The sequence below is a fragment of the Theobroma cacao genome, chromosome 6 (assembly GCF_000208745.1).
Source record: "Theobroma cacao cultivar B97-61/B2 chromosome 6, Criollo_cocoa_genome_V2, whole genome shotgun sequence".
NCBI classification, from domain to species: Eukaryota; Viridiplantae; Streptophyta; class Magnoliopsida; order Malvales; family Malvaceae; genus Theobroma; species Theobroma cacao.
In genome coordinates this window covers 16198490-16215947 of record NC_030855.1, presented here as the reverse complement: position 1 = coordinate 16215947, position 17458 = coordinate 16198490, and positions in this window count along the sequence as shown.

Sequence of the window (17458 nt, the reverse complement as noted above, 5' to 3'; positions counted from 1 at the left end):
GATCAACCATATGATCCTTCTTCTTAACTGATTTCGACATCCGGCTAAATATTAATATTTTAATATTATTTCATTAATAAAATATTATTTTATTCTAAAAATTTTTACTTGTCTCCTTGGTACCCAAAATACCTTATTATGCCTCACTTGACCTCCAAATCGCCTTTTATCTCACAAATTCTCCTCCGATAAAATTATTATTATTTTATTGCTATTTTCTCACTTTCAAAATATTTTATCCTAAACTACTCTTTTCGTCTTTTATCACTTTTAAACATTTTAATTGACCTCAATTTGCATTCGATCAACTTTATTTATCACCATATCAAAGTATGGGGTATTTCATAATAAATGCATACTTAAAAAAACTCTTCGTCTTATTATTAAAATGTACTTTCATTACAAATAAAATAAATGGAATATAATCAAGAGAATGTACATGTTTTCTAGGGCACCATATTCTCAAATTCCTAAAAATATCCCACTCGCTTTAAAGAAAGTATGAGATATCCCTCATCCCAAGACCTTTTAGATGACATTCTAAGCTTTTTTGTGTTAGAACTTTGTGAATGGATTAGGCAGGTTCTGCTCTGTTGGAATTTTCATGACAATTACTTCTCCACATTGTATAATCTCTCGAATGAAATTATACATCCTCTCAATATGGTTTGCTGCTCTATGATTTCACGGCTCTTTTGAATTAGCCACTGCTCCACTGTTATCACAATAGAGTGTAAAGGGCTTGTCTGCATCTAGAATCACATATGTTAGCCTTGAGTTATATTATGTTTTGATTTAACAAAAATTGCATGATATTCTGGTTTTAATGTCAAGCATTTGAAATTGTCTCAATCACATTTTTCATCACCTTAAGTTACACAATTGTTTAAAAAGACATGCATGATTAGAAAACATCACAAAAGCTTTTAAATAATGAATCTTCAGCTAAGTAAATACAAAGCAAACATGCCTTGAATTAATATTTTATTACATGAAATAGACAAAGGAATAAATAGTTGAAGAGAGGCACCAAAAAGTCAAGAAATCTTGAAGACACAAGGCAAGAGTCGACCCTAGAGAAGCTCAAGTTGATCTAGTGGCATAATGAGTTGAAATCTTGAAGAACACAAGCCATACTCGACCTTGAGGAACATATAGTCGACCTTGAGGCAAAAAGCTCGTGGAACTAAAGATTTTCAAAGCCATAGTCGACCCTCAAGATACCATAGTTGACTACCTCAACCTAGATTTAAAAAATGCAATCTCTCTTGAATTGGATCGAGGAGAGGAAGCTTATACTAGACTGTGGAACCCTAATTCAAGATTCTTGAAGAACACAGTTGACTCTAAGTGTCCTAACCCAAATCAAAAAGTCATGACCTGGGCACAATGTCTAGCAAGCAAAGCCTACAAGACTCAAGCAAGCCTAAAAAATATTCATATCAATCAGATAACACAACAGTTATATTCATAATATAACTTAAGTTCAAATACAATAAAAGGTACCTATCTTGGTAGTTAGTTCATACATAATATTTTTAACAATATTCATTAAGCCATATGTTAGCTAGCCAAGCGGGTTTGTACCTTACAACCCTTAAACAAATTTAAATGGCAACATCATGCCTACATACATCAAAAGCTAAATCAAAAATGGAAGACCCAAATTCAGACTCAAGGGAGTGGACCCATCAAATAAAAGACCTACCGAATGACAAAATTGGTCTGTCAAAGGATGACACTAGTCACGCAAGTCTAGTGGCCTATTTATCTACACATGGTATAAATAAATGGGTGAATCATCCAATACTAAGTAAGGGGCGTAGATAAATTAAATAAATTAGTGTCGATAAACATATACATAGATATATATAAATATATACAGCATTATCGACACAACAAAGTATTCTAACAAACATCTCCAATATTAGGGGCATATCATTCATTCTTAAAATATTCCACAATTCTCATAAATCACATTTATGTCACTATGTTTTCATAAATAGTGCATATCAAATTAAGCTTACCTCCAAAGCCATTACACGGTTAATCTCCATAGGTTCATCCTAGTTGCCAATTATCATATCAAATTCAATTTTATCTTTTTCAATTTGAGGCTATGTCATCTCATTCATAGATCAAATCAAATCATGGAGCGGTTCTCATTAAACTTAATCAAATCACGTGCGATGGCCAACCAAAGAAATCAAATCTCGCTAGGTGTTGCAATAATAGATAGAGAATCAAATCACGTGTGTGCCAAAGCAATGGGTAGAGGGTTAGATCACTCTCGAAGTCGAAACATCCAATGGAAAACAGATCACACTTAGTGCCACAACGACTGATGAAGAATCAAAGTCATCATATGAAGATACTCGATGAATGACTTCAAAGCACTATACATGAGAACCACAAGCGAGACTCGTACCACTACCTCTACTTACCACCATCCTTGTAGGCATAAAACATAGTCACAAGGAACAAGACTCCACATAGCCTCAAATCATATCAATGTCTAGAAATCTCATCAACAGACAAAAATATAAATCTATAATTAAGGCCATCATGCCTTCAACATGACATACATACATTATTTCACATTAGAGATCATACTTGATGAGCTTCTATTACTAACTAGCTCAATATCATTTCTAAGTGCTCTTAATCTTCCAAGGCATTACACCCTTGTATCCTCCAAGAGGCTACTTGTTTAGAGCAAACTACTCTTAGACATTCATCAAATTCACTAGACCTCCTTGTCTAGGTTCAAACAATGCCATTATGCGGCTTGCACTAAGGCACGTAAACACAACACATGTAATATATATGTGTGTGTGTGTGTACACAGTTTATCAACTTAGGCATACTCATCTAGGCATAAATACACCATCTAAGTACCATGGAAGTGCATTCAAAAGTGCATCATGCATCACATGCATTTATTTAGACAAATAAACCCACTCACGGTGACAAACAAAGGCTATTCCACAGCCAAGCTCAACATTCAAGCCTCCAACCAATTTCTAGCTCACCAATGTGTCAATAGCTTTATTTTCCCCTTGAATAAATCAAAACAATAATTATTCCTTAGCTTTCCAAAGTTCGAAACATTTCAAACTAGGCTTTCTTCCAACTACTCATAGTTATAAAACCAAGGATTCAATCTTAAGTTCAAAGGCTTAAATCTTCACCTTTGGTGCTAGGTTGCTCAAATCTCAACTACAAATCCTAAGCAAACTTAGGAAAGCTTATATTAAAGCTAGGGGAAATAGATTTCTAAGTTATTAACTAATTAAATTGAAAATCAATATGTAAAAATGCTTATTATTACATTTAGAATGGTTTCCCAAGCTCTACTCCACTTCAGAGGGGCTCCAAATCTCATTTAGGGTCTAGGGTTTCAAAAGGTGGCTAATGGGGAGAGTTTTTATTTTTGTTTTCAAATGATCAAATGGCTCGAATCCCCTCTTATTTTTGCATTTCCAGGCCAATCTATTGATAGATAATCAATTAGATGGGAGGCATCTATCGACAGATCCCACTAACATTTTTAAGTGTTGACCTTCATCTATCAATAAATGGTGCATTAGACCCCTTCATGTTTTTCCCATTCTATTATCTATTGATAGATTTCATAGATTTATTGATAAATGCTTCTCAATTTGGTTTCTAACTTATCCCGAGTAGCCATCTATTGATAGATTCCATGGATCTATAGATAGTTTTCATCCCATATACTTCATTTGGTTCCCAAGTGAACATCTATCGATAGAATGTGAATCTATTGAAAAGTGTTCATCCAAATTTCTTTCCCTAGCTTTCTATCTTGTATCTATCAATAGATGTTCAACATCTATCAATATAGATCATGTCTACAACTCGAATTTCCCACTTCCTAAGTCTCCAAATTCACTTATTTAAACATCTAATTCATTTCCATCCAATATCCATACTTGAAACATTCTTATAACTTCAAATTCTTTAAACATATACTTAAAATATTAAATCAAATCTCTATTTAAACATCAAAATTTAAGATTTATCAAACATTTCTCTAAGATTTTGCCTAAGTGTCATAAGGCATTGTTTTCACATACTTACATATTCAACATATCTTCAAAATCCTTAAATATGTAATAAATTCTAAGATCATTCCCCATACACATAGGCATATTCTCAAACCTCTAAGCATATACATAAAATCCAAATCAACTTTTTAGATAACTTAGTCAATATATATTCCATAATCTATAAGCAAAGTCAAGGGTGTTACATTCTCCCTTCATTATAGAAATTCATCTCCCAATTTAAATCACATGCCACAAATCAAGATATATCTTGAACATCAAAAAGATGGGGATATTTTACTTACATTTCCTCTTCAAGCTCCCATGTTGCTTCCTCACTTGAATAACTTTGCCATAATACTTTTATCATGTCAATGTCCTTGAAGCGAAATGTTTTACTTGCTAATCTAATATGGCTACAAGCTACTCCTCATAATTAAGTCCATCTTGTAATTGGACTTCATCATATCGAATCACATGCGAAGGATAGGGGGCATATTTCCTAAGCATGGATACATGGAAAACCAGATGAACATCAAATAAATTTAGCGATACCGCTAAGTAATAAGCAATTGCACCGATTTGCTTCAACATCTCAAAGGGTCTAATGTATCTAGGTCTTAATTTTCCTTTCTTTAGTAGGCGAAACTTTCATAAACACATAATCTCCAACCTCAAACTCCAAAGGTTTTGGCTTATTATCGATGTACGATTTCTACCGACTTTGTGCCATTAGCATCGTTTCTTAGTTCACATAGATGCCTTACTCAGCTTATTAGACCATCTTCGATCCTAAGAGCTTCCATTCCCCAACTTCAAGCCAACCAATAGGTGACCTACATCTTTGCCCATATAAAGCTTCATAAAATGCCATACCAATAGTGGCTTAATAGTTGCTGTTATAAGCAAACTCGGCCAAAGGCAAGTAATGATCCCATGAGACTCTAAAGTTGAGCACAATTGCTCTCAACATATCCTCGAGCATTTGTGGATAGAAGGTCATACTAAAATCTAGTCTTGTGCTTAGGGACTCTTGCAATTTCCTCCCAAACTAACTAATGATTTGTGATCCTCTATTAGACACTATCGTTACCAGAACACCATGTAGCCTTACAATCTCATTAATAAAAATTTAAGCGTACCAAGTTACTTCATACTTAATCTTAACCGGAAGAAAGTGAGCTGACTTAGTTAGCCAATCAATTATCACCCAAATGCCATCGTAGCCACCTTTAGCTTGAGCAAAACCTATCACAAAGTCTATTGCTACATGTTCCCACTTCCACTCGGGTATCAGTAAGAGTTGTAGTAGTCTCAAAGGTCTTTGATGTTCGGCTTTCACTTGTTAATAAACCAAACATTAGAGACATATTCAACTATGTCACTTTTTAATCCTAGCCACCAGAAATAGACCTCAAATCATGATACATTTGGGTAGCTCCTAGATGTATCGTATAGGCTACAACATAAGCCTTTTCCAATATCTCATTTCTCAAACCATTCAAATTGGGCACGTATACTCGTGATCAATATTTAAGTAAACCATCAGTGCCGTAAACAAAGTCTCAAGCCTTATCTTTGCTCATGTCTCTAAAGATTTTCACTAAAAATTCATCTTGATTTTGGGTGTCTTTAATCCAATCTAATATCATTGGTGGACTCAAAAATGTGCAATAACTCTATTCTATAGAGTTATTTTGACAAATTTTGGAGGCCTAAGTAGCTAGATCTTTGAGATTTTAGGTTTAGACTTTAACATTTTAGGTATTTTTCAAGTTTAAGTTTGATTACATGTTGAGTAGTTAATTTAAGTTATTTTGGTTAAGTTTACATTATTTTTGCTCTAGGTTACTTTAAGAATAGTTATTGTTGATTTCTTTCATTGCTTTTGTAAGATATTTGATGAAAAAGGTTCATTTGATTGAAAACTGCACAAGTATGGTTATAGCTTCAATCATACATGCTACAGTATTTCGAGAATAACTTGAGTTACAAAACTCTAATTGACGCAATTCTTAATTCAATGGAAAGTGATGGGAAAGGGCTATAACTTTCATATTTACCACTTCACCCAATTCAGATCATATCGAGGTAAAAATTACATTGGAAGATGATGGAATGCTATAATTCTGCTCAAGGCAGCATGTTAAATGAAAGCTGCGGCCTTAAGTTGCTCAAAGTGTAATCGACAACAATATGCCATTAAGGCATTGGAATTATTAACCTCAAAGTGTACTCTAAAATTGGACAGATCATATAAATTCTACATCATTGATCGTCTCTCCACTATCACATGTGCTAAACTCGCTATCAATTTTCAACTCAAGGCATCCGCCACAACATTCACTTTACCGAGATGGTAGAGTATAGTGCAGTCGTAATCTTTCAACAACTTTAATCACTTATGCTACCTCAAATTCAAATCTCTCTACTAAAATATATACTTTAAACTTTTATGGTCGATATATATTTCACAGGTTTCACCATAGAGATAGTGTCTCCATATATTCAAAATGAATACGATCACTACCATCTCTAAATCATGCATAAGGTAGTTTTATTCATGCCTCTTAAGTTTTCGAGAGGCAAAAGCTATAACATTCCAGTGTTGCATCAATACACAGCCCAATCCAATCTATGACACATCCTAGTGCACAATGTAGCCGTCGGATCCACATGATAGGCTTAAGCTAGGCACTGAATTGAGACAAGCTTTAAGCCTCTAAAACCTTGCCTTACATCCATCAGATCATTCAAACTTAACTCTTGTCTAAGTCAATCTTATCAAAGGTAATGCGATCTTAAAAAAATCTTGCATAAAATGTCGGTAATACCCAACTAAACCCAGAAAACTTCTAACTTTCGTTACAGGCATTGGTCTTGGCCAATTCTCCATAGCCTTTATCGTACTAGGATTGACTTGCACCCCTTGCTCAAACATAACATGTATTAAGAAACTGACTTTATTTAGTCAAAATTTGCACTTCGAAAACTTAGCATACAGTTTATGCTCTTTTAGCATTTGAAGCATGATTCTCAAGTTGCACATGTTTTTTTAGGTTCTTAGAATACACCAATATGTAATCTATATATACAACCACAAATATGTCCAAATAGGCCTGAAGTACTCTATTCATCAAGTCCATAAATGTTGTAAGGGCATTAATGAGTCCAAACGACACCACCAAGAAATCACAGTGTCCGTAATGTGTGTGAAACGTTGTCTTGGGTATGTCACTCTCTCGAATTCTCAATTGGTGATACCTAGAGTGTAAATCAATCTTAGAAAAGCACACTACACCCTAAAACTGATCGAACAAATCATCAATCCTCGAGAGTTGGTATTTATTCTTAATTGTCACTTTATTAAGTTACCGGTAGTCAATACACAATCGAAGGCTACTAGTTTTCTTTTTCACAAATAGCATCAAAGCACCTCAAGGCAAAACACTCAGATGAATGAAACCCTTATTCAACAAATCCTCCAATTGCTCCTTAAGTTCCCTTAACTCGGTCGAATGGAGGTATAGATATTGGCCATGTCTCCAAGACTTAATCAATGTGAAATTCAACCCCCTCTCAGGAGGCAATTTAGGCAATTCATTTGAAAATACATTAGAATACTCATTGACTTCCCGTACAGAATCCAAACGCCCCTCGTCCATCAAAATGTCTCCCATTATCAATAGATATTCTTGGTCTCCTTGCCCTGGCATATGTCTAGCAGCCATAACTGACATGACTTTTGTAGACACTAGACTATCATGCCCAAATATAATAAATGAAGGTTCCCTTGGGAAATTAAACTTTACAAATTTATAGTGGTAGTCCACTTTAGCAAAATAAGACGCTAGCTAGTCCATTCCCAAGATTACATCAAAATCTAAAGTTGACAGCAACACTAGATCTACCACAATGTCCTTGTCCTTAGAATGGACCACACAGGACTTATACATATACTCAACCAGAAACACCTATTCTAGAAAAGTAGTTAAATCAGGGGTTCTTTATATTACAACAAAATTTATCCAACTTCAGCACAAAATGTGGTAACACAAAGGAATATATCAATTCGAGATCAAACAAAACTAATGCTTCGATACCACAAATAGGAAGTGTACTCGTGACCACTACATCATCTTGCGCTGTCAAAGCAAACACCCTTACTTTACCACCACCATCATTACCCAATTACACTGATCTACCCCAAGATGATGAGACTACACCCTTGCCTTTATCTCTTTTAAAATTCCTTACAATTGGTGCCATTCTAAATGAAGTAGTGGCAACTGGTCGTACATATCTGTGGTCAACTTCTAACGACTGCTTTTGCCTCAGGCAATCTCTCATCAAATGTTCAGATTGACCACACCCAAAATGTAACCCCGTTGCCTTGAGGCACAATCCATCATGCACTTTCCCACCATAGTTACATAAAATACCCCTCTGTCTAGGGCTTAAATTAAATGCTCCACTAGACTATTCTCGTTTAAAAGGTAGGCTAAATAAATCACTATTTTTGGGTTGCTTAGGAGTAAGAGAGGTTCCCGCATGGCTTTGGTGGCCTATAGATATTGGACTTCTAGTTTCACTAAAATCTTTATGACTATATTGGCCTTATTTCGAGCTCTTCGACCCTTGTTTCTTTCCATTCTAATTTCTATTCTTTTGGTTTTAATAAATCTAGTCACATCCATCGTTCTCGCGCACGAGACAAATCTTTGGTTGGCAAGGACTCTAAATAGCGATTCAATTAGTCCCCCAACCAATTTCTTAATTCTCTTTTCCTCAATCAGTACCAAATTAGGGGCATAACGGGACAATTGGGTGAATTAGACATTATACTTCGTCATCGACATATCGGGGGTCTAAACCAAACTCCCAAACTTGTGTGTCTTAGTGTCTCTCACACTCTCAGGCAAAAAGCAGTATAAAAAAGCTTGGACAAATTCCTTCCAATGTCATTAGAGCTAAAACAAATGGTTTACTTCTTTTGAGAGATACAAACCATACTCGGGCCATATCCTTCAATCTAAATCTCACCAATTTAATTGACCGATAAGTGGAGCATCCCAAAGCAGAACATATACAATCCATATCTTCCAGAAATCTCTGCAGATCTTCCTCCACAACTAAAACAATAAAAGATGGGGGCTTAACCTTCATAAAATCCCCTAAAGTAACCTTAATAGCCTCTTTTGATGCTCACATTAAGGCACGTAGTCTGGATCTTGCAAACTAGAGTCAACTTATTCCTTAGAATGTGCCTCACCTCTACTGTGAAACTCAGTAAATTCGTGAGCTAAACTTTACAGTCCTGCTACCAAATCCTTTAAGATGACATTTCCTCTTATAAAGTAGTCATCCCTAGCTTACACATTTTCATCACCGGTATACATATATCTAGGTTTCACATTTCAAGATGCCTAGCAACTCTATTTTTGCCACAACTCCTTCACAAGGACACTCGTGGTTGTTCTATAAGTTAATCCAAGGCATCTTGCTCTCTTGTAGCCCTTGAAATAGTTCTAGTCTTAGACGACATCCTGCACCAAGTCAAAGCAATACCATATTCAAAAATCTAAAATTCATGGTCTAAAATTAAGGGTTAGTTTTTAAGGACTTGAGAGTTCGTTTAACCTCCCACTCATGACTTGTGCTGTAATCACAAACTATGAACAATACTTTACACTAATCTCGATACTCCGCTGATAGACACATAATTACCTAAAACATTCTAACCTAAACTCTTATACCAACTTTGTCACTATCCAAATCAAAAAGCTATGATCAGAGCACAATGTTCAGTAGGTAAAGCCTACGAGACTGGAGCAAGCTTTAAAAATATTCATATCAATCAAATAATACAACAATTATATTCATAATATAACTTAAGTTCAAATATAATAAAAGGTGTCTGTCTTGGTACTTAGTTCTACATAATATTTTTAAAAAAATTCATAAGGCCATACATTGGCTATCTAAATATGTTCGTAATTTACAACCCTTAGATAAATTTAAATGGCAACATTGTGCCTACATACATCGAAAGCTAAAGCAAAAGTGGAAGACCCAAAGTCATACTTAGCGAAGTGAACCCATTAGGTAGGAGACCTACTCAACGAAAGAATTGGTCTGTCAAAGGATGACACTAGCCACGTAAGTCCAGTGGCCAATTTATCTACACTTGGTACAAATAAATGAGTGAGTCATCCAATACTCAATGAGGGGTATAGATAAATCAAATATATTAGTGCCGATAAAAATATATATAGATATATATATATACACACACTACATTATTAATGCAACAAAGTATTCTAACAAGTATCTCCAACATTAGGGGCATATGATTCATCCCTAAAATATTCGATAAATCTCATAAATCACACTTATGTCACTATATTTCCATAAATAGTGCATATCAAATTAGACTTACCCTCGAAGCCATTACAAGGTTAATCTCCATATGCTTATCCTAATTGCCAATCATCATATCAAATTCAATTTTATCTCTGCCTATCCAAGGCTATATTATCTCATTCATAGTTCAAATCACAATCATGGAGTGGTCCTCCCTAAACCTAATCAAATCACGTGCGATGGCCAACCAAAGGAATCAAATCATGCTCAATGCCATAGCAACTGGCAAAAAATCAAATCACGAGTTTGCCATAGCAATTGGTGGTGGGTCAGATCACGTAAGGAGTTGAAACTTCCAATAGAGAACAGATCACGCTCAATGTTGAAACGACTGGGGAAGAATCAAAGTAATCAATAGAAGATACTCGACGGATGGCATCAAAGCACTGCATTCGAGAATCACAAGCAAGACTTTTACCACTGCCCTTGCTTACCTCTATCCTTGCAAGCTTAAAACATAATCACCAGGAGTAGGACTCCACTCAATCTCAAATCAAATCAACGTCTGAAATTCTCATCATCGGAAAGAAATACAAATCCATAATTAAAACCATCATGCCGTCAATATCACATGCATACATTATTTCATATAAGAAATCATACTTGATAAGCTTTAATTACTAACTACCTCAATATCATTTCTAAATGCTCTTGATCCTCCAATGCATCAAACCTTCATATCCTTTAAGAAGCTACTTGTCTAGAGTAAACTACTCCTAAACATTCATCATATTCACTAGACCTCCTTGTCGAGGCTTAAACATATGCCACTATGTGGTTTGCACTAAGGTATTCAAACATGTCCCGTATAATGTATATATATGTATATATATACATAATTTATTAGCTTAGGCATACTCATCTAGGCATATATACATCATCTAAATACTATGGCAGTGCATTAAACAATGTGTCATGCATTGCATGCATTTATTTAGACAAATAAACCCACTCACTAAGACAAACGAAGGCAACTCCATAGCCAAGCTCAATGTTCAAGCCTCCAACCAATTTCTAGCTCACCAATGTGTTAGTTGCTCTATTATCCTCTTGAACAAATCAAAACAATAATTATTTCTTAACTTTCCAAAGTTCTCAACATTTCAAACTAGGCTTTATTCCAACTACTCATAGTTATAAAACTTAGATTTCAATCTTAAGTTCAAAGGCTTAAATCCTCACCTTTGGTGCTACGTTGCTTAAATCTTAACTCCAAATCCTTGCCAAACTAAAGGGGAAAGATTATACCAAAGTTGGAGCAAATAGATTTCTAAGTTATTAAACAATTAAATCGAAAATCAATTAGTAAAATCAGTTATTCTTACCTCTAAAATGGTTTCCCAAGCTCCAATCCACTTCAAACGAGCTCTAAATATCACTTAGGGTTTAGGGTTTCAAAGGGTGGAGAGTAAAGAGGGTTTCTATTTTTCTTTTAAAATGGGCAAATGGCCTATTTTTACATTTTCAAGCATTTATTGATAGATCCCACTAAAATTTTTGGGTGTTGACCTTCATCTATTGATAGATTCTGTGGATTTGTCGATAAATGCTTATCAATTTGGTTTCCAACTCATTTCGTGTAGCCATCTATCAATAGATTCCACAAATCTATCGATAGTTTTTGTCCCACATACTTCATTTGTTTCCTGAATGGACATCTATCGATAGTTAAAGTGAATCTATCAATAGATGTTTGTCCAAATTGTTTTCCCTAGCCTACTATGTTGTATCTATCGATAGATGCTGAACATCTATAAATAGATCATGTCCAGAACTCAGATTTCTCACTTCCCAAGTCTCCAAATTCACTTTTTTAAGAACCTAATTCATTTCCATCCAATATCCATATCTCAAACATTCATATAACTTTGAATTCTTTAAACATATACTCAAAATATAAAATCAAATCTCTATATAAACCTCAAAATTTAAGATTTATCAAACATTTCTCTGAGATTTTGCCTAAGTGTCATAAGGCATTGTTTCCACATACTTAACATATTCAACATATCTTCAAAATCCTCAAATACATAATAAATTCTTAGATCATTCCCCTTACATATGAGCATATTCTCAAACCTTTAAACATATACGTAAAAATCCAAATCAACTCTTCAAACAACTTAGTCAGTATATATTCCATAATCTATAAACATAGTCAGGGGTGTTAAACTATGAGCATTGTAGTGAACCCTCAAAGTTCAATAATGGTCAAATTTAATTCAAACTTGTGTCTAACAGCTCTAAACATCCTTGTGACTACAAAAAGAGGTCCTTGAGTCATTTTGAAGCAAGAGAAGACCAAAGATACACTTGCAAACCCTAGAGAGACTTCAAAGCTTATCCTTCCTCTATTGCCTTCATTTTAGTCTTCCACCAAGCTTAGAAAAGTTCTACACTTGCTTCATTTGAGCTGGTATTTCTTTTCTTCACACTCAAGCTAAAATTTCTAGCACCCAACTTTTGTAAAGGCATTCTTGCTATACTTTGTACTCTTCTTGTAAAGGTTCGAGCTTAACCTTGGAAAGCTATTTATGAGTTTGTGATTGGGCTCGTTAAGCCATTATTGAAGGGTTCTACTTGCTTCCATGAAAAAGCGTTGTAAAAGTTCTGCTTGCTCTCATGAAAATGCGTTTTTGAGGGTTTTGCTTGCTCCCGTGAAAAAGCATTGTGAGGGTTTAATGCTTGATCCCATAAAATGTACATTTCCTTGAGTGGATTTCAAATTCCTTAGTGTTCCAAAGGAGTGAATGTAGGCACTAGAGAAAGTCGAACCACTATAAAATCTTTGTGTCTTGATTTTAATTTTTCGCATTGTGGTTTATTGCTAGTATTTGCCTTAGGAAAATCTTTTATGTTGTTTTTTATAAAAAAAGAATTTTTGGTTGCTAAAAGTCTTAATTTTTATACTTAGTTTCAAAAAAATTTTTAAATACCAATTCACCCTTCTCTTAGTATATTTTGTATTAAGCTTACTACACTAACAATTGGTATCAGAGCTAGGGCTCAATTTTTGCAAGTCTAATAGCCTTGAGAGATGCACAGTAGAAGCTTAAAGTCATCAAAATGGAGGTTACGACAACTGTGCTTAGTGAAGGGCAATCAATCTAAAGGCCACCACTCTTTGTAGGTACTAATTACCCTTATTAGAAGAAACGTATGAAAATGTTTATACAATAAATAGACTTAGATGTTTGGAATGTCAGATAAATGGTCCACATGTGCCTTACAAAGAGGTAGATAGCAAGATAATGATTAAAACGAGACATGAGTGGAATGACAAGGATAAGAAATTAATCCAAATTAATTACAAAGAATACAACACTCATCTTTGCTCACTAGGTACTAGTGAGTTTAACAAATTGTCTATGCGTGAAAATGCAAAACAAATTTGGGACACTCTAGAGACCACTTATGAAAGAACTAACCAAGTCAAGAAATCCAAGATTAGATTGCTTATAGATGACTACAAGCTCTTTAGGATGAAGAAAGGTGAATCCACAAATGAAATATTTGAGAGATTTACAAACATTTTTGGTGGATTGAAAGCTTTTGGGAAAGACTTTCCCAATGCCCAACTTGTAAAGAAAATCCTTTATAGCCTACCAAAATCTTGGAAACCCAAAGTAACAGTCATAGAGGAAGCTAGAAACCTCAATAATTTTAAGCTAGAAAAGCTAGTAGGATCCCTACTTACCTATTAGATGACTTCAAAACATGAAAGTGAGTTAAAGGAATATAAAAGAAAAGACATCAAGAAAAAAGGGATAACCTTTAAATTTATAGTTGAGAAAGAAGAGAAAAGCACCTGATAATTCTATGTTATAGAATTAGTTTGTCACATTTTGAGCATTAAATTGGCTAAATGGTATCAAGTCCCATTGAAATTATTGAATGTTCTAAGAATGCCACAGTTGTTTTGCCAAATGGCACCATCCTACATATCAAGGATGCATTACTAAGTAGTAGATCGAAGAGGAATCTACTTAGCTTCAAAGATGTACGCCGTGATGGGTACCATTTAAGACAATTTATGAGCAAAATAAGGAATGTATCTACATCACCTCTTATAAGATAGGACGAAAAACCATCCATGAGAAGCTAAAAGCTTCAACTTTAAGATTATATTGTGTCACTATTAGAGTTGTTGAATCTTACGCTACCATGTCCTAAAGACTAGTAAATCCTGATGAGTTTAGACTTTGGCATAATCGCTTGAGTCATCTTGGAACTATGATGATGCATAGGATAATCTACAATACTAGAGAACAGATAAAAAGGTTTTGTTGCCCAAAGATTATAATTATGAAACTTGTTCACAAGGAAAGCTCATTATTAACCTTCTATGACAAAAGTTGATCTTGAATCTCCTTTATTCTTGCAAAGAACTCAAGGTGATATTTATGGACCAATACAACTGGCAAGTGAGTCGTTATGATATTTTATGGTATTAATGGATGCCGTTTGGAAATGGTCCTATGTTTACTTGTTATCTACACACAATGTCTCCTTTGCACATTTATTTTATGCAAATTATAAAGCTTTAGGCACACTTCCCTAATTATCCAATCAAGAGCATAAAGATGGATGATGTTGGTGAATTTACGTCAAAAAGCTTTGATTCATATTAATCAAGGTTAAAGACCCGATTCCACATATTCATACTCAAAATAGATTGGCATAATCTTAATTAAACACACCTAAATTATTGCTCATACTCTTTTATTAAGAATAAAGCTCAACACTTCAGCGTGGAGTCACGTTGTTTTGCATGCAGTGGCATTAATTAAATTGTGCCCCATCACTAGCCGCTTGCAATCTCCTATGCAATTGGTTCTAAGCTATGAACTGAACATTTCACACTTACACACCTTTAGTTACATTGTACATGTGCCTATAGCACTATTAAAAAAGACTAAAATGGGTCCCTAACACCGTTTGGGCATTTACATTGGGTTTGATTCATCGTCCATTGAACCAATGACGAGTGATCTTTTTACCATCAAATTCATGGATTGCCATTTCAATGGGACAATGTTTCCATCAATTGAGATACCTAAGGCTTCCATGGCTGAGAAATGAAAACTAGTTGAGCATTTCTTGTGGAATGAGAAAAATCTAACCCATTTAAACCCAAGAAATCCTACATGTGAAAACGAGGTGTAGCATATAATCCATTTACAAGCTATTTCCATAGATTTCTTAACGCATTTAATGATACTACCAAGGTCACGAAGTTTGATAGTCTAGCTGTGAATGCTCCAGCTAGGATTGTTATTCTTGAAGGACATGCTGAAATGGATCAAAATAGCCTATGCCTAAAGCATGGAAGACCGATAGGATCAAAAGACACTGCCCCTCAAAAACAGAATGGGAGGAATCAAGAATCCCTCCTAAAGAGCCTGGTATTGAGCTTGGTTCAGAAGAACCACAAACCCATTAAAAGACCATTTACCTCGAGAATACTGAGATCTCTATTACATATTATAATGAGATTTAGGATCGAAATGAGATCATCATCGATGATGTTTTTGCACTCTTAATTGCTCATAAGATTATGAAAGATTATCATGAAACACAATCTATTATCGAGCTTCGTCAAAGGCAAGATTAGCCTAAATAGGAGAAAGTAATCCATGCTGAATTGGCTTCCCTAGTGAAACAATAGGTTTTTGGACCTGTGGCTTGAACCCTTAACAATATAAAGCCTATTGCATACAAATGGATCTTTGTTCGAAAACAAAATGAGAAAAACGAGGTTGTGAGGTATAAAGCGCAACTTGTAGCCCAAGGCTTCTCTCATAAACTTGGGATTGATTATGATAAGACGTATTCACTTGTGATGGATACGATTACCTTTCATTTCCTTATTAACCTAGCTGTTTCTAAAAAATTGGAAATACGTCTAATGGATGTTGTAACAGTATATCTATATGGTTCATTAGACTCTGATATTCATATGAAAATTTTAAAGAGGTTCAAAAGGCTTGAAGCATACACTCCCTACAACTTATTCTCAATAAAGTTACAAAAATCTTTATACAAGTTAAAGCAATCGATTTCATGTGATATCAACGCTTAAGCAAATACCTCATTACGAAAGGGTACAAGAATGATCTTATCTGCCTATGCATGTTTATTAAGAAATCAAAAATCAGATTTGCTATGGTAGCAGTTTATTTCAACGATATGAATTTGATTGGAAGTCTAGAAGAATTATCTAAAATTGCTGAATATTTGAAAAAAGAGTTTGAAGGTAAAGATTTAGGTAAAACCAAACTTTGTCTTGGTCTATAGCTTGAACATAAAGCAAATGGAATAATTGTCCATCAGTCAGCATACATTGAGAGATTGTTTAGATGTTTTAGCATGGACAACGCTCACCTATTGAGCACACCTATGGTTGTGGGGTCTCTTGATCCCCAAAAGGACTCGTTTCATCCTAGAAAGCCGAATGAAGAGATATTTAGCCCTGAAGTACCATATCTCAATGCAATGGGGGTTTTGATGTACTTGACACAATGTACGAGACCAGATATCACTTTTGCAATAAATTTGTTGGCACGTTTTAGTTCTGAGCCAACCTAAAGACACTAGAATGAGATAAAACATATCTTCCATTATCTCCGAAGAACTATAGATTTGGGATTATATTATTCCAAGGATTCCATTAACTCTAGTTTAGTTAGATATGCTAATGTAGGATATAAATCTGATCTATACAAGGCTCACTCTCAAACCGGTTATTTATTTTGCTATAATGGCACCACCATTTCTTGGCGCTCTACTAAGCAAATGCTAGTAACTCTATCCTCCAACCACTCTGAAATTATAGCTCTATATGAAGCTGGAAAAGAGTCTGTTTGGTTGAGATCCATTATAACGCATATTCATAATTTTTGTTATTTAACACCAGCTACAAATTGCCCCACCATAATTTATGAAAAAAATGTTGCTTGTGTTGCACA